Raw genomic sequence first — 18,307 nt, 5'->3', positions numbered from 1 at the left:
CAAAAATCCCTTCTCTAACTAAATTCACACTTCTCACTGAAGAAACTGTTATTTATTCTGGGGTATATCAAAGCAATACAACAACAAATACTGAGGAAGTGGGGTCACACCGAGTCCCAGCAGTCTTCATATGGCTTTGGTTGCACAACAGAGCCAGAAATCTCTCTCTTCTGGGAATTTCACTTCTGTAGTGCCTCAGGTGACATGGTACTCTTTATAGCAGACAATACAACTACAAAAATAGCCAGAAATAGTTCAGTATGCTCCTCCTAGTCATACGCATTCGCACACACTGCTATGTTCAGTGCAGCCTGGAAGCATTGAGGCCCTTAAGCTACTGCAATTTTTTAGTGAAGGTTTTAGGGTGGCTTCAAGAAAGCATATCATTCTGTTTCCTGCAAGTTGTCCTATGAATTCTTTCCCTGCAGTAAAGGAGGGATCATTACTACCATTTCAATTCATAATCATCACCTCCATCTAGATAAAAATGTGACATTATAATTTCAAAGGAAGAAGCCCAAAGTCTGCTTTCTTATCAAAGACAGCCTTTAAAATAAACAGCAGCAAACAAAGTCCCAGGAACTACAACAAGGAGGAAGTTGTGACCTCACTTGCCAGCCAGAAATCTGAATTTACGCTACCAGCAAGCTGAAGGCATATGGTGCTCTTTTGGCTGATTAAAGCTCCCTGGGCTTATAAAGCAATACCTATTACATTACATGACGCAATGCTGGCATCTCACTGTCTTGCTTTCTGCTCCTCACATGTGATCATTAAAAAACTTGCCAAAGCTTTTCTTTTATTTTTTAAAAGAATAAACAAGCATTCTTAGAGTACACTCTGCACATTTGCAAAGGCTAAGAAGAGATTCTAAGTGCTGCAAAAAACCTCACCACCCAGCACCAAGGAGTTCCTTGCTCTACTTGCAGTAAGCTGAGCTGCCAAAGATCGATGGTGTATTTAAAAATCAAGATTGTAATCAGGTAATTAGAAGGGGAAATTAGCTGTGAAGTGTGGGAGTGTGGAGGATAAGTAACAAATTATATCTGTGCTCTGAAGGTAATCTATTTTAGAGGACAGAGGTAGTTAGAAACTTCTCTCAGTGGTGCATGAAGCACTCAGCTCAGGCTTTTTGTGCCCAGCAGTAACAAAACAAGAACCTGCAGTGCTACTGCTTCACTTGGAGAGGAAAAATCATGAGGATCCTCGTCAGACCCCGAAGCTTGCTCAGGTAAAATGGGGATATTTCCCATCTTACCACTGCCACATGGACCACAGTGAGTGTGCTTCTGCTGCTCCACATAGGGGTACTAAGTTCCCATTCTATAAGCAGAATTATTTGGGGAGCATTCTTTGGCCCTATAAACCAGAACACAAGTCTGCAAATGTATCATAGTAAATCATGAGTAGCCCATGTATTAGAAACCTATTCCTCCCTCTTGCTTCCTAGCCACAGAGGGTGGTATTCATATGAACTGGTCTTTATCAACTCCCATGGTAGTTAATAGCGAATGACAGGCATCTTCAGAGGCACCTCATGTAAACCATTGTAGATAATCTTTAGGATGAAATGATCTGTGCTTCCTAGAACTCATTCCAAATATAGAGAGAACTTAGTGTAAAATAAATTAATCTAACAAGTAACCATATTTGGTGTTCTTGAGATTTAAGAAGAAAACAGGCAATCCACCTCTATGCTTTTGTTAAAGAATGTTCTTATGAGCCCTGTAATCACTTATTTAGCAAAATTTGCCTCCAGAGTTCTCTTCTGGAGTACCCAGTTTCTATCATTCTCTACTTTCAAAGATACAAAAGAATGCATGGATATCTGAATCGACTTGCAGGAGAATACTGATTTGCAGTACTAATCCAAATCACCCAAAATGGGCAGAACAGTCCATGACTGAATATTCTGACTCTGAACAACAGGTCAACAAATGAAAATGATGAGATCAGCTAAAAAGAAATGCTGAGCTGTGTGCAGCCTACTGTTCCATCCCTAAGACACTCAAAGGTTTGGCATCCCAACTCAGCCTTTTTGGTAAGACCATGTATCACTCACAATGAGATGCAAATCAGTCTTCATTCCTTGTTAATAAGGCCAAATCCTAAAGTGGCAAGTTTCCCCTTAACCTCTCTGGAGAACTAAGTCACATCAGCTGCAAAGAAACAGAAATGCTTTGTTTGCCAAAGGCACACCCACTTGTATTTTATTTCTTAAGAAGGTGTTACTTAACAGAAACATACCACAATAAACCCTGGTGATCTCAAATATTTTCCTCTATGCATTTATATTCTTTAAGGGTGTTATCCTAAGGGCTATTTAAAGACCTGAGACAAACCAAACATTAAGTGTAACCACATAATCTTGACAAACAAGTCTTTAGTAGACATGCTGTGGCAAAACTTCATTGCTTCAAGCTAAGAAATTAAGACCAGCAAAGAGCTGCACTGTATTGGCAATGTAATTTGCAGCTTATAAACCAAAAGGGTAAATAGCACTAGTTCTTTTTAAACTCTACTGATCACCAGAGAGGTGCTCTGGGAGTTGAAATAAGTTAGGAAACATAATAACACCAGTTTCTAATCCATCTTAGCAGAATGATAAGAAAAAGAGATCCAATTTACCTATACTTCATGTGATATAAACCAGAAGACTGAACAAAAGCCAGAAGCTCCATTATTAAATTTAAGCTCACCCTTCTAAGAGAAAGTCGTCTTTCTAAGATGTCATAATACAGCACCTCTGTTGCTTGGAGTCCCATTTCCTTCCAGCCCTGAGTCACAGGCTCATACAGCTCTTCTCCTGTGCTCAGAGAGCTCCTGATCTTGGGAGAAGCCTTGCTACGTAGCCTTACGAAATTAACAGAAAATGCTTTTTCACTATCAGGATATGGTTAAATGTGCTAGTCAATGTGCACACACTTGCGTGCACTGAAAAGGACCCACTGAAAAAAGTTGGACAAGTTAGTAGTTTACTTGACAACCTCAGATTAATTATCCTGCAGCCAGTCTTCAGAACAGGCTAAGAGGGAGAAGAAAAAAGCAGCTAACATAAGCAATCACTTCTGAGAGGTATTGATACAGTACCTCAGACAGGCCTCTTATTTAAAGGTGCTCAATGTCACTCAGAAAATAGCTTACCAGCTTTTAAGATAGCATGGAAAGAGAAAGCAATAGCTTAATTACATCCCTTTGAGACCCTACTCATCAACAACATATGAAGTCTTACAGTTTATTAAAAAAAAAAAAAAAAAACTTGAATAAATTGTCTGCCTCCTGTCAGTTATCAACTAAGCCACCACTAATGTGTATTACTGGCATATGTCTGCACCATCTCCAGCCTCAACCTTTTTTCTGGGAGCTTGCTAAACATCCAGTTTAACACTGGCCTGTTAGAAGACAGTTCACTTTGAAATACTAAACTGGGAAAAATGGTATTAAAATTTCTCTACCTGTGCACTACGCATGCTTCTGATTCTGCTAAAGAAATGATGCATTTTTGGGCTTTCAAATTTGCCTGTTAAAAAACTGTAGTGTCCAGACCATACCTGTGAGTATACTAGAGCCAAGAAGTACAAAAAAAGACTCTGAACAAACACCACAGTGTCTAGGCCATCCTACTTAAGTGTCATAGTTCTAGGTTACATGACTTCATCAGTTACAAATAAATAAATGGGATTTGAAAGACTTTGCTTGAGGAGTGAAGCAGACTTCAGGGAATTAATGTATTTTTTTCCCATTCTTCTTGTGTAAACACACATCTCAGCCTTCATCTGCTATTTTTAAAATAGAATTATAATGTTCCAGATGTTGTTAACACTATGAAGATGCTAATGCTCACTTCAGCTCTTACTTTTGTTGCTTCATGACAACAAGACAACAATAAGCACTTGTTTGAATACACAAGAGGTAAATACAGACTGCCAAAAAGTTCCCTTTTCCCACCCCCCCATTTCTAGTACCGAAAACAAAATTCATCACAGCAATTGACCAAACCTCCACTCTCCCTGTACCAACACTGAACACCTTCAAAAACATTTCCCCAATCCCTTGTGATGACAAGCCCCCACACTCCAGCACTGGCTGCCGCTGGTGAGAAGCCACCCCATAGGTACCCACCGCTGCATCCCGCCCTCCTCCTCCTCCCGGCTGGGCCATGGCTGCAGAGATAGGGACCGCTGACCCTTCGGGAAGTCTGGGCAGCCCAGTGGCAGCCCCCGTCCCAGTAATCCTATCCCAGCGCTGCCCGTCTCCTTCACTATGAGGCAGCAGCGGCTGGAGCACAACAGGAAAGCCTTCCCTACAATTGCAGGAAAACCCGCTCCACCTAACCACCTCCGCCAGTTAGTCGACTGCCCTTCTTGCTGAGCCGGCACTGAAATACCTGCTTTCTCTCTCAAGAACCAACCCACAGAGGGTGAGGAGGCAGGGTCCTCTCACAGAGCATCCAGCACTTGGCCTGGAGGCTACAGAGGACAGGAGGCTGTGGGATGGTACCATCTCACAGGCAGGCACAGGGCAACCTCAGTCCCAGGAGCAATTAGCTCAGTGCTGAGTGATGAGGGAGTGGCAGCGCCCAGATGGTAACAGGAGACTGGGACTGTCCAAACCCACCACATGCAGACTGAGAGTTTCAGAAGGCTGTGTTTGTTGATTTTTCCAAATATTACTCAAAAACTTAGTAACAGACTGAAATACAGCAGGAGTTTGCCAAAAATGGAGATGATCTGAAAGAGTATAGTGCCCAAGACCCCATGGAGACCCTACTTTCTGAAATTTAGCAGGTGAAATGTCAGAGGATAGTAGTCTTTTCTTCTTCTCTTCTCTTTTCTTCTCTCTTTTCTTTTCCTTTTCTTTTTTTTAAACTAAATTTGCATGCAAGCAGCAAACTGCAGCAGCAAACTACAAACGCTTCATCAAAGTGTCCAGGAGAAACCCTGACTGAAGTTACACCAGATGTTTGGTCTCCAGTAAAGGTGTTAAAAATTCATGCAAAGTAGAAACAGCAGGAAAAAACTGCTTCCTTGTGTTCGCCGCTTTTCATGTTCCAGGGCTTTCTTTCATACAATGCTAACATGGTAAATTGAAGCAAAACATACCTCAGAGGTTTGAGCATAAGGATGCAAAGCCACAGTCTTTGGTCTTTCTTCCATGGAGTCAGCACTTTGTTCTCATTGAGACAATAAACAACTGTTGTGATTATTTCATTTCCTATTCATTTCATTCACTTGAAACAATAGACTGGAGCCCTCACATGTGCACACCCTTCATAAGGTTTTTTAAAGGTTTCTCCAGGCAGCGTCTGTTAGCATGTGAGTGGAATGTCAGCTCACAACTGGAGAAACGAGCATGCAGAAAGCAAGACAGATGTGTAGAAGGATTGTGATTATTACAACTCTTTTTCTTTTTTTTTTTTTTAAATGATATTAAATGTCCATAGGTAACCTATAGTCAAATCAAGTTATAACCGGCCTAGCAGGGGTCATAGCTCAAGTCCAAGCTGGATGGATTTTAGATTCCTCAGCTCATTTCCTATCCCTGAGATTTCATTAAACAGCACCGCGCAGTTTCTTTGGACTGTCTCTTCAGCCATGCCATATCACATTCATCCGGGTGCACTGAAGACCAACCACTGTGAAGACTGGTGTTACTGGCAGGTGCTATCCTACCACTCTGTTTTTCCATACCATAGTTAGTTAGAGCTTTTCATGCCCTTCGCTTGCAGACAATCAGCTGCAGTCTGAAACAAAGTTTCAATAAATACATTTTGTAGTGAAATCTAATCTATCACAAAAGCAATGCATAGCAGTTCCAACAGCTCTAATTCTACTGTTATTTTTACCTTGATTTCTGCATGCACGCTTCTTCATCACATATGTTTTAATGGACAACACTGGAAGAAGCTTCTGAAACTTACCTGGATCTGTCTATATGACAGCATGCCTATGAAGGCTTCAGTGCACTTTTCACTTCACATACATGAGAACGCACATGCGTACAAGTATTACTAGAGAAGTAGGTTGATGTATCTAAGCTTAACAAAGCTTAAGTCTCAGATACATAAATGAGGATTGTTTATTGAACCACTGTAAAATGGTTATGTTTCATCATGTGTGAATTCTAAATAATGGATTTCTGGTGACACTATCTATAGAATTTATCTTGGTTTTTGTGCAGGCTTCTGTTTCTTCAGAACCCAGGGTCAGCTCTGTATGGGAAGAATTTGTCCTGTTGTTTAAGGGGGTGCTAAATAGCATGCTTCGTTTTCTGCACACCCTATAGCTATGTTGTATAGTAACCCAGTTTTATTTTGGTTACAGTGCTCCTTGCAATCAAGAAACACAATACTGCAGGAACTGGAACAGATCTACAATAGGACAGAAATGAGCAGGTGTCCAACGGCACTGTAAGAGGACCTATTTCTACAAAGCATACAAAACACTAGGAAAACATGATAGCGGGACCAACTGTGAGAAGCATCTTAGTTTGGGCACAAAATTCTACTCCAGCTTCACTATTGCAATTCCCTGAAACATAAGCACTCAGTATTGTTTTTGTTGGATCTGGTTGTCCTGCTTTGGTTTTGGAAATCCAGAAACTGAGACTTCAACTTGTTGGTTTGCAGATCCCAACATGCAGCCTCAGAAACTCTCTCTTTACTGCTTTGTCATCTATTCTACATAAGAAAATTCTCTCTGCCATTTACTTCATGAGCAGAATAGAAACACGAACAACGTTTCTTAAAAGCTCAAGAATTTGTGGAATTCTAGTTAATCTCATTTTGATGGACAGGGGACATATTTTTAGATTGATAGGTGCTGCTGCCAGGCACCAAGCAGCTGAACTCCAATCAATCCACTGTACATGGAATGTAAATACCATAGCATCCATAATGAGAGCATAGGAGAGATCTGTTCTAACATTAACAATTAAAACAAATATGCTAATATGCCTGCAGTTTATCATTCTCTCCAAGGCAAGCCAGAGAGCAGACTCATAAATTACTTATGCTAGGCAGCTAATCACAGATCTTCTGATGAAGAAAAATAATAACAATCAGTGGTTTGATAATGCATCTGCATTCTTTCCTTTTTTTTTTTTTATATCCAGTCAGTACAGAGGGTCTGACCCACAAGACATCTGCAGCTCCCTTGTTTGTTGAGCAGTGCCAAATTTAGAGCAGCCTCCGTGCTGTTCTGAAATTACATCAGAACTGCATGGCTCTCCTAACTTGGGGAAGTACCTTCATTACATTATTGATTAGACCCTTCTTTGCCCACTCCAAATATAACAAATGGAGAAAGCAGAGATGCTCCCACCACTTATTCAGTGTCTGCACCTTGTGATTCTCTTGGCATATGAAGGACATAGAAAGAATAATTAAAAAAAAAAAAACATACAACATAATACAGTCAAGCTTTTTGGATTAATTTAGAAATGTCATGTCAGCAAAAGCATCTCATGTGATTTGAACAACTTCTCAATATTACGTTGTTTCGTATGAATGCTTATAACCAATTCTCTTTCAAACGGTTGTTTAATATTAATTGTTGTTTAAGCTATAAATCCCCTACTCTGCCTCATGGATAGAAATCTGAAGATAATGATGGGTAAGTGTAGGCAGGTATTCTCTAATGGCTCATCTGCATTTTACAATGATATTTAAATATACTCTGACTTTGGCCCAATAATGCGCACTACAAATGACCCACTGTTAATGCTCTCTGGAAAATGGTAAACCCTAATTTCAGTACCAGCACTTGATCCTGGAACACTTTGTGCCTCTCTGGAGGAGCAACGGGTAGTACTTGATTCATATCAGATGAACAGATTATGAAACATCCAGTTTCCCTTATCTTCCTAAATATCCGAGTAAGCCTCAAAGAGAAACTCCCCTCACTTCCAATACACACCAGCTATTTGTAATCTTGGGAATAGGTAAAGCATGGAGAGGGAAAAATAAAAACTACTCATGCCCCATTTTACTGCTACATGCTTTTAACACGCTTTCCCCATGAGTACTGAAGCCATTTGCTCAATGTTGCATGTGGGGTTTTGGATAGAGAAAGTGAAGACTAATTACTCTGTTCCAAATTGTTAGATGAATGAGACAGCACTGAACTGTAATCTATCCCCTTGAAGGATGCTGCAGGAATGATCAAGGCAGGTGTCTGAAAATATTAAGCGGTCCGAATTGTTAAAAGACCATTTAAAGACTATCAATGTGCAAATGTACGCTTCTAAAACAGAAGAAAAAAAGAAAAAAAAAAGCATAAACCACATCAGATAAACACAAATAAACTGATTCATTTTTATGTCTTCTCCTGCAGCATAACTGAAAGGACTATTTACCTGTTCAAACCCAAGACACAGCGAAGATTTTGGTTTAAAAGACTAGATACGTGAAATTTGAATATTGTTCTTTATCACGCTCTGAAAACATTGCAGGTAACTACAACAAGCTGTTCGGAAAGTGGTCAGGTTAGGTTTTGAAGTTCATTATTTTATACTTGCTGCTCTGTGTAACGTTATTCATTGTGCTTTCTACATAGCAGCCTCCTGGAGGAAAGAAAGCCTCTCATTCTGCTCAGTTAACTATGCTGAAACAGTAAGCATTCTATCAGATCACTCTGGAGGAACTGCTGTCATCTTGCAGTGCTAAGGCCTAACCTCTGCACTTTGTCAGTCATTCTCCATCTTGCTATGCTTTCAGATCAGATTTAAAGAGGAAGAGATTCATACCAGGCCAATACATTGTCTCAATTCTTTGCTGATGAGCCAACATCCTTGCTGCTGAAAACAATCCAAGCTTTGAGTTCAAAGTTCCCTTAACAAACTGCATTTTACTCAAAATTCCTGAAAAAACTGTATACAAGTTATCAAGAGTGATAAGTATGAAATACCTTGATTCAACATGATAATAAGCCACAATATGTTGTCTTTAGTGACTCAAACATTGTACATTCAGAGCCAAGTCAAACTACATTTCTCCTGACCATACATGATTCTTATGTCATGTGCTTTGTCTTAAGAAAAATTGATGTATTCCTCAGCAACTGTAAAATAAATATTTTGGAAATCACATACCTCTCTTAAACTGTATGTGGCCATCAAACTACTACTTTAATTACATGCATACTGGAATCTATTATTTCCATATTAATGTTTCAAATGATTGGCAAAATCTTGAGATGAATTTCTGACTTGTTCATTTACACGTATACATGTGAAGAGCAGCTGAAACTTCAGTTCTCTTTTCAACTAAGGCCATTCATTGTTCCGTGGCTTTCTTTAAAAGAGGTGCCTTCTCACTGCACTATAATAAGAGTGGGGATCGTGCTTCAGGACACGGAGAGATAGCATCAGATACATGAATTTCCTGGGAATGCTAAATAAAGTTAAGTACATAGATAAATACTCAGAGGATTAGAGACAAAGCAAGTATATGCTAATGAAATGGTCTTTAGTCCCAAGGGTGTATCTATTGTCTTCCAGGAAAATTCTTCTATTCACTGTACCAAGCGTATTTTAAATTGAATAAGGACCGTGAGCAAAATGAGCTGAATAGCCATGAAACCTATTAGTAAAAGAAAACTATCTTTTAATAAAGAACATTAGCCCACACAAAACAAAGAAAAGCATCAGGGAACACAGATCTTTACTTAGCAGTATAGTGCCTGTTGAGTGGCTTATGTGCATTTTACATTTGGTAAAGGCTGCAGAATCCAAACCCTCAATTTGTAACATATACAACCTTCTGTTGCTCTCCTAAAGCTTTATCAAGTGAAGAGAGATAACTATTTACAAATGTAAGTCTATAAAAGATGATTATGGCTACTCAGTGGAAAGCAAATTCTTTAAATTATGGAAGAATGATATAGTCTGCAGCTAGTTCAGAGAATAGTTCATATAACCTCACGTAAGATGAATTTAAACCCAGATCTCCAAAGGCTGCTAAAGAAAATATCTCCACAAAGGCTGGCCTTGCTGATTACGCGTGATTAATGTGTTGATTTGTGCTTTTCTGATTCTCCAAAGAAATATAAATCACTGTAATGCACTGCATACTATTTTTGCATGCACTACTGACCTGTTCACCTGATTTTTCTTTATTTCAGAAACAAAGAATTCTGAATTCATAAATCAGAATCAGAGTAGAGTCATCTTCAAAAGTTCAGGTTTTAATTAATGAGGTCGTTATAGCTAGTGTTAAACATATAGTTCTAATTAATCTCATCAATCACATTCTCTCTTTTAGTACCAGTGGTTTGCAAGAAATAAAGTGAGCACCAATCTCATGTAACTGAACAACCTTTTTTCCCCCTATTTATTACAAAATTTCTGATTGTCTGAGAACTTTGTTCTTGTGCCTTACTCTTTACTCTTCATTCTTTGTTGGTGTCTTTGTCAGAGCTGTGCACCTGCATCTAGAAGATAAAAAATATCACCAAATTCCAGATTATGGAGTCATGTAAGTATTAGCTCCCACTGACCAGAAAGAAGAGCCTGTCACTGTGTTGTTGGCTGCCCAGAGTCCCTGCAGGTCTCAGTATCACTGTCATGGCAGGTGTATGCAAAGGAGTCTTACCCAAAAAATCAATGTCAACCAAGAGACAAGTTAATAAATATGATATAGTTTACTTTCTGCCTTTCATCAAAAGGATCTCCTGCCACTGTGACATACCATAAGTTACACCGTAAACTAAAACTAAGCGCATACCTCCCAGCTCAGACCAAGTGGGAAACAGCACATTTATTCTCAAGCAAGAGATGGAAAAATACTTAAATAACAATGCAGTCTAGCAGGTAAACCTAAGAACAAAGACTCTAATAATGACTTAAGGAAAAAAAAAAAACAAAAAAACAGCTGGTTATGTAAGCAATAACAATATCCTTGGGGATAAATTGTTATGAAACTTTCAAATCTGGAGCATGAAATGACACTCCTCTAAGAGTGTTAAAGCTTCTGCACATGGAGAAGCCATCACACACTCAATTATAGCTCAAAAACTGAAGATCATGAAGATTGATATTAGTATGTCACCGAAAACACAAGTTGGCTAGCTGAGAACGACACATATTGCAGCCAGTAGTTTTAGTCCATTTGAAGCAAAGATTTCTAATAAAGGCATATTTTTCTTTAGAAAAAAGTAATATTTGCTATGAAAATGATCAGTCTTCACCAATGCTACAGACAGGCTATGGCCCACATAAAACATTTAACTTAGGGGAAAACTGAGGAACAAACCAATTACTGACTGAGCCTCTCCCTGGAGTATCATCCCTACTGCTGCTATCAGGCAGCTGGACAGACATCAGCATACCTACTTCCCATCATTTTCTCCTTTGAGAGCATTTTTGTGCTTTGGGCATTCAAAACATACCACGGCACCAAGATCCACTGACAATTTTAAACTTGGGATCTGCTGAGCAATAATTTCACAAATAAGTGGATGCAATGTCTAATAGCGCTCAGCACTGCGAAGATACACAGCACTTCAACACTAATTGCAAAGTCAGTTTTCCATTCCAGGTGGCTTTTATTTGTGATGTCTATCATTAAATTACCCTACCTAACTTTCTTTAGGTCAAATAGAGCAGAAGGCCCCTTGAAAAAATAAAGTTACTGGGCTGAAAAGAAAGCACTAGACTGAGTTATTCCCTAGCAATGTTTGTTGTTGTAGCTCATTTTTCAGTTTCCAGTAGTGAGAGGCCCTATGCTCTATAAGCTTCCTCTCCGCTTGTCAGTCTTGTCCATGTTATCAGCTCAGGAATGCAATAAATTCTCTTTTCTTCTTTTGTTCTTTCCCACCGTCTCCATCTAATTAATGCCAAGCAGAATAAATATGTCTTTGTGAACCACTCAGACACAGCAGTGGCTGAGCCAAGTAGCTGCTGCAGATGGTAGTTTGTACAATCTGCAAAGCAACCAAAGTGATTCAGCAGCATGAAACAAATAAACAAAGCAGAAAGAAAGACAGATAAACAAGACCATCTGACAACAGAATCACAGAATGGCCAGGGTTGGAAGGGATCTCAAGGATCATGAAGCTCCAACTCCCCTGCCACATGCAGGGCAACCAGCTTCCACATTCAATATTAGACTAGGCTGCCCAGGGCCCCATCCAATCTGGTCTTGAACACCTCCAGGGACTGGGCATCCACAACCTCTCTGGGCAGCCTGTTCCAGCACCTCATCACTCTCTCTGTAAAGAACTTCCCCCTGACATCCAACCTAAATCTTCCCTCCCTCAACATAAAACCATTTCCCAGTGTCCTGCAGTTACCTACACTTTCAGAGAGTTGATTCCCCTCCTGTTTGTAGGCTCCCTTTAGGTACTGAAAGGCTGCAATGAGGTTACCCTGCAGCCTTCTTTCCTCCAGGCTGAACAACCCCAGCTCCCTCAGCCTGTCTTCATAGGGGAGGTGCTCCAGTCCCCTGATCATCTTTGTGGCTCTCCTCTGGACCCTCTCCAACAGCTTTCTGTTTTTCTTGTATTGGGGACTTCAGACCTGGATACAGTACTCCAGATGGGGCCTCACAAGAGCAGAGCAGAGGGAGACAATCACCTCCCTGTCCCTGCTGGCTACCCCTCTTCTGATGGAGCCCAGGATACCATTTGCCTGTCTGACAACCCACCTTTCGATTATTCTGCACTAATTTCAATGAGTCTGTGTTAAATTCAAGGTCATGATGACTTTTGTGTAACAAAAGGAGGAATTCCACTTTTTTTTTTTCCCCCACAACAGACAAAACTAATCTGCTCAATAGTTTGAATGCTACTCAGAGAATACTTATTAAAGAACAGCTAGCCAACAGGAATATCATCTCCAGGCAACCAATCTGTCTGGCAGCTGGTGCTCCCACACAGACAAACACGCTCTGTCTTCGAAACCATGCAGGTGGATAAAACAACATCACATCTTCTTACTACCTCTGTTTTTTGCTGGATCAACGTAATACTGTCTTCTACTTGCATTTATCCTAGCTGAAAACATCCCCTACCAGAACACGATCACTCTCCATTTCAGCCACAAGACATAGTAAACCCGTATTCCATGGAGCTGAACTCAATGATCCCCACGGGTTCCTTCGAACTTGGGATATTCTATAGTTGTACATTACCCAAACAGTTTGAGAGAAGAAGTAGCTGCAGTATGCTGGAAAAAATAAAGTTGTTTTATCCCATGAGACTGATGTGTTAAAAGCTTTGCTCCTACACTCCCTTTTGCAGTACTCCCTACTTCTTCCAACTGTCTCATCAGCAAAAACACGCATATCCACAATTGTGCAACCATCATCAGCCTGTGGAGTCACACCTGGAATGTAAATCCATGCTATGATCCATTCATTCCATCTAATGATTGCTTGCAGCTTATTCTCCCATCTTCAGCTAGGAAAAAGCAACTTTGGTTCTCTGTAGTGTCACAGATAGGTTATTGTTAAAAACAGGCTTGAGAATGTGCAAAAAGGGATGGGGAACATTGCTTTAGTTAGGCCTTCTTTATTATTAATGAACCGATAGGTAAATTCCTTCAGATATGAAGAAGAATGACACTTCAGTTTCAGACAATAAAAAGCTAGACATCAAATTTTAGCCATCTTCTTAGGTTTTGTCTAGAAAAATTGACACCACAGGATGGGAGTAGTTTTCCTCCAGAGATAGATATGCAAAACATATAGTATGAATATTCCTCTGTAGGTAGCCATCCTTCATGGTTAACTTAGAGAAAGTCAGTTACAACCAGGATGTTCTAGATTCTTGACCTCCGGACAAACAGTCCTCTCTAAAAGAGAGGTGAGCGGCACAACTACAGTGAAAAAGTTAGTTGATAACAAACTTCTGGTCACTTCCTTCAAAGATCTTCATCAGGAATGGATGAACCAGTGTTTCTTCAAGGCTTTCACAAAAGCCAACAGAGATGAGTAGAGCTTGTTCCAGCACTTGCTACTTTTCACTGACCAAGCATTCCATCTCAACAACATAAAACTGCTCAAACTGGGGCCAAAAAATGTCTCTTTCAATAGCTTCCTTTAGCACAGTTTTGAATAAAGCCAATGGCAGCTCTGAACTCCAGTTTGTAAGAACCAGTCCTTAAAAAAACTCCTCATGGAAGTTGCTGCTACTCGTTTGCTTGTCTTTCAATTCAATCAGCGACACTTATATATGCAAAAGCTACATACAGAGACCTCATCTGTTTAAAAATTACTTTTATAGTATTTTCTGGAGTGCATTCCTTCCCTAACTTACAGACACCTCTAGAAAATAAAGACTCATTTAAATTTCCAGAGGCAGCTCTCCCATGTGAAAGACAGGGTGGTAGCAGCAGAGGGTGGGAGAGCCTCCAGCTCACCTGGGGCTGTCTACAACTTAGAAATAAGCAGGGAGAAGACCAGGATCTGCAGTGTTATTCTAAGAAAGATCCTGTGTAAAACATTTTTGTAGTCTCGTTTCTGTAGTCTTAAATGTATAATACTCTGGAACGCTTGTGCAGCCCATTGCACATGAAACCAGATAATATATATATATATATATATATATTTTTAAAGAGAAAGAAAAAGAAATCCATCAGTGAAAAACAGAGCTCATAGAACTCATTTTTGTCACCTGTGTTCCTAAATTTAACTCTATACCGTATTCTGAATGATCTTCTTTGTTGCCATCTTAGTAGTCTTTATATTTGACAAGATACTAATTCTTCTCCCTTCTTTCAAAGGAAATGCATCTAAGGGACAGAGCAAAGTAATTTACAGCATACTGCTTCCTTCTATTAAAAATGTATGCTCCTTAAGGACTCCATGTGTTTCAGCTAGTCTGAAGTAAATCTATTGGACTAAAACCATCAGCAATAAGTTACCATCTCTGATCAAGGATCTGAGTGTGCGAGCCACTTGACAAGGTATTTTCTGGAATAGATCAGAAACCAACACGTTTTCCTTCCATTAGCATGGATGAGATATTTCTCAAGCAGGAAAGCTTGAGAAATGAAATATTTTGGCAGGCATAAGTGAATTCAAAATGCAGCAGCACAGCCGTCACTCACTTAAACGCTTAATGCTGAAAAAAGATTTAGAGTTGTCCTCTGGATATCTTCATTTGTTTTAGTTAATTAGAAAACACGTTTTATCCACAAGTATTATAAAGTCATTTAGCAGTAAATGGATAGAAAAAAAAAGTTCCATATAAATATGCAAGTAATATATATTATCTACATATCAGAACTACCAGTAAGGGCAAGGGAGAAGGTATTTTCCTCTTTCGCATCCATGTTAATGAGTATGTTATTTTGTCACCACTGCTAAGCTCCTTTGACAGAAAGAATGTACTTAAAAATCTGGGTAGACAGAGATTAAAATATCCACCAAATTTCACCAGGAGCCTTGCTATCACTGATAAGGTTATTATTTCAGTATAAATCCTGCTTCATTTTAAAAGCTACAAATATATAATTTTTTTCTAGAGTTAACTTTTGGCTTCAAAATCTTGCTTCCGCCTTAGGGCTGTGATAGTAGGGTAGCTCTCTTCTGAGAACTCAGAAGTTATAATTACGTGACTAGTTGAGATTAGTGAAGGAAGCTTTGTTCTCTCTCTCTTTTCTCCCTTTGGGGCCAGCCAATTTTTTCCTTTCTTTTCTCCTCCCTCCTTTTCGAAATGTGACTGCTCAAAAACCAGCTATACCTATATAAACCCCTCTCTTTTCTGTCCCCTTAACTCCGTCCCCAGAACCTGGCCTATCCACATCCAGAAGCAGTTCCCTGGGTGAGTGATTTTTAATCATTATCTTGACTGCCAGCAAAAGGATTTAGCTGTGGTCCATTCAAGAAGTAGCTTTATAATACACATTAGCCCCCTGAAGTGCTGAACTCTAAACCTTTGTCTTCTGTGTCTACTCTGCACCTTGGAAAAACCTTTACTGACGACTGCAATACACAGCTTTTTATCCGTATTTGATTACAGAAACAGAATTAACTGCCGGACATTTAACAAAAACCACAATCAAGCTTTCTTTTCAGAAATTAATGCAGGACTGGAAATATCCATTTTATAAATAATTTCTTTTGTTATTGTTACCTTTACGAATTAAGGCCGCAGTTTAATTTGCCAATTTATTTTAATCAATTAACTTCCAGGCTTTTTAAACCAACCTATCAGCCCTATTACAACTCCAGGATCAGGTCAGAAGTAAAGAGATGATTGAAGATAATGATCAGAGTTAGCATCTTCTCAAACAAGCACAGTACCTAGACAGTCACCTGACCATCCTGCCACATTCTGCCACATTGACACCTTTAACACACCAGCACAAATCACTTAAGCCTTAATGCCATTTCTCCTACTGACGATTTCTTTTCCAGCAATACCAAAAGCTTTGCCATTTGTAATGGCAGAACAGTCCATAATCTGTCAGAGTAACGTTTAAAAGAAAGGAACTAACTGGATTTATTTACTTATGAGCAAACTTTATACCTCAATGCCTCTTTTACTACAGTTATGCCACAGCCCCTCAAAATGGGCCTGTTGTCACCATGCTCAGCACTGCATTAAGTGTGTGATGGTGCTTTCATAAACAAAGAACTGAACTGAGACAACTGAGCTCTCCCAATTGTCATCTAACCAAAAGCATTATAACCTATGCTTTTCAAAGGTGAATGGAAGAATGTAGACTAAATATCCAGCATCACCTAAATTCCACAGGAGCAAAAGGTTTTCAACTCTTAGGAAGAAAAAGTGAATACTTCATTTTAATGTGCTTTCATGCCAGGATTTTATCATACACACAGAGACAGCATAGCGTACTTTTAACATAGCAGAGAAACACTGCTCTGTTTACCATATTGTATCATAAATTATTTTGAAATGCTGAACTTCTACAGTTCAAATGGAAAATGTTTATTACCAAGATCTCTAGTTTTACACTGTATTTGTGCTTGGGATTATGAAATTACAAGAATTAACGCTTCCCATAAACCAAACTAAAATGTTATTCTGTGACACAATGTCCTTGTTTGAGTGCTTTATTATCATTCCATCAGATCAGCTCTGTAGTTGTCTTTGGGTGGACCCTTTCTATGCAATCAAGATACGGTCACAATGATTTACAATTATAAATCAATATAACAACTATGGGGGACTGTCAGCCTGCCTTTAGATACTACTGCTTCTAATTTTAGGGAACTATCAGTAAGACGTGCACACAAGGAATAAGCAAAAATAACAACAAAACAACAAGCAAACAAAAAAAAATGGTGCATGAGAGATCCTTGAAATTACTCAACTGTATCATGAAAAATTGCAAATTCAGGTGACTGACCTGAACAGGACTTTCACTTCTAGATTACAAAGCAAATTATGTTATGTTATGCAGTTTTTATACTGAAGTAACAGAGAAAAGCATCGTACAGTATGAACAGAATTAATCACGCATACGTCAGTGGAATTCAACCACTCATGGCCTGAGCAGTGAAAATTAGATATAAGACATTTGAGTCAGTCAGTGAGAGGTGTGAACTATTCAGCAGCATTTGCATGACATTCCTCCCCCAAAACAGTTGTACAAAAAACCTATTCCACTTAACTTCATGTTGCATTGGGAACATGGATATCTTGCATGCATATCCATCGTATTTCAGATGCAAAGACAGAGCTCAAAATAATATATAGCAGAGATAGGAGAATATAAAGCATTCAGAGCATAATACTTCAACATCCACTTGAAATTCTCTGATAAATATCTTTCTTTACTTTGAGTCATACCAGTACTTAAAGGGCCATAGGGGCTTAGAAAGAAGATTTGTTCTGTCTAGTCTGAAGATAAATATCACCCTGTTGTACCAGATGAAGTACACCAGTTCCCAGAGTTTTGGCAATGGACTATTGTTTGGAAAAGATCTCAAGTACATTGAGTAATGCTTGTTCTCAGGACTAAACATTTTTTAAAATGTTCACTCTTTTAAAGCAGTCTCCCACATATGTGTTTATCCTTATCCCATTATTACACGTCCGACAAAATCAGGGCCAAAGGGCTACAAGTTTTGCTCTCGACCTATATATTTCAGGAGACTCTGGTTCATTTTAGAAAAGGAAATACTAAAAATTATATAGTTTATTTCTCAACTAGGAGATTTAGTTCAGATACAGGAGGATTTTTTTTTTATTTTTTTTTTATTTTTTTTTTTGGTCATACCTCCCTTTAATCATCCATCTGTCCTTTTCAGGTTCAGGAGCAGAAAGGAATTATGTGATGGCACACAGCATATGGAACAGCCTGACTCTTCCAGGATAATTGGTCTGTGAACTGATTG

The 18,307-nt window shown here is 39.2% G+C and overlaps 1 protein-coding gene across 7 annotated transcripts in view; it reads right to left on the bottom strand.

The window, feature by feature from the left end:
* MID1 (midline 1) overlaps nt 1-18,307 on the bottom strand; it is a 246,674-nt gene that overhangs the window by 106,236 nt on the left and 122,131 nt on the right. Inside the window, exon 1 of one of the 7 annotated variants that reach the window (XM_010726630.4) lies at nt 4,123-4,279. The exons of the other annotated variants lie outside the window; for them this stretch is intronic. The gene's annotated coding sequence lies outside the window, so the exon portion shown is untranslated. Of the gene's footprint in view, nt 1-4,122; nt 4,280-18,307 lie in introns of those variants that run through there. 7 annotated transcript variants of the gene reach the window in all.

Source organism: Meleagris gallopavo, chromosome 1 (genome assembly GCF_905368555.1).
Source record: "Meleagris gallopavo chromosome 1, MGAL_WU_HG_1.1, whole genome shotgun sequence".
NCBI classification, from domain to species: Eukaryota; Metazoa; Chordata; class Aves; order Galliformes; family Phasianidae; genus Meleagris; species Meleagris gallopavo.
The sequence above is the reverse complement of the archived record's forward strand: the minus strand, read 5'-3'. Positions and strand labels throughout refer to the sequence as shown.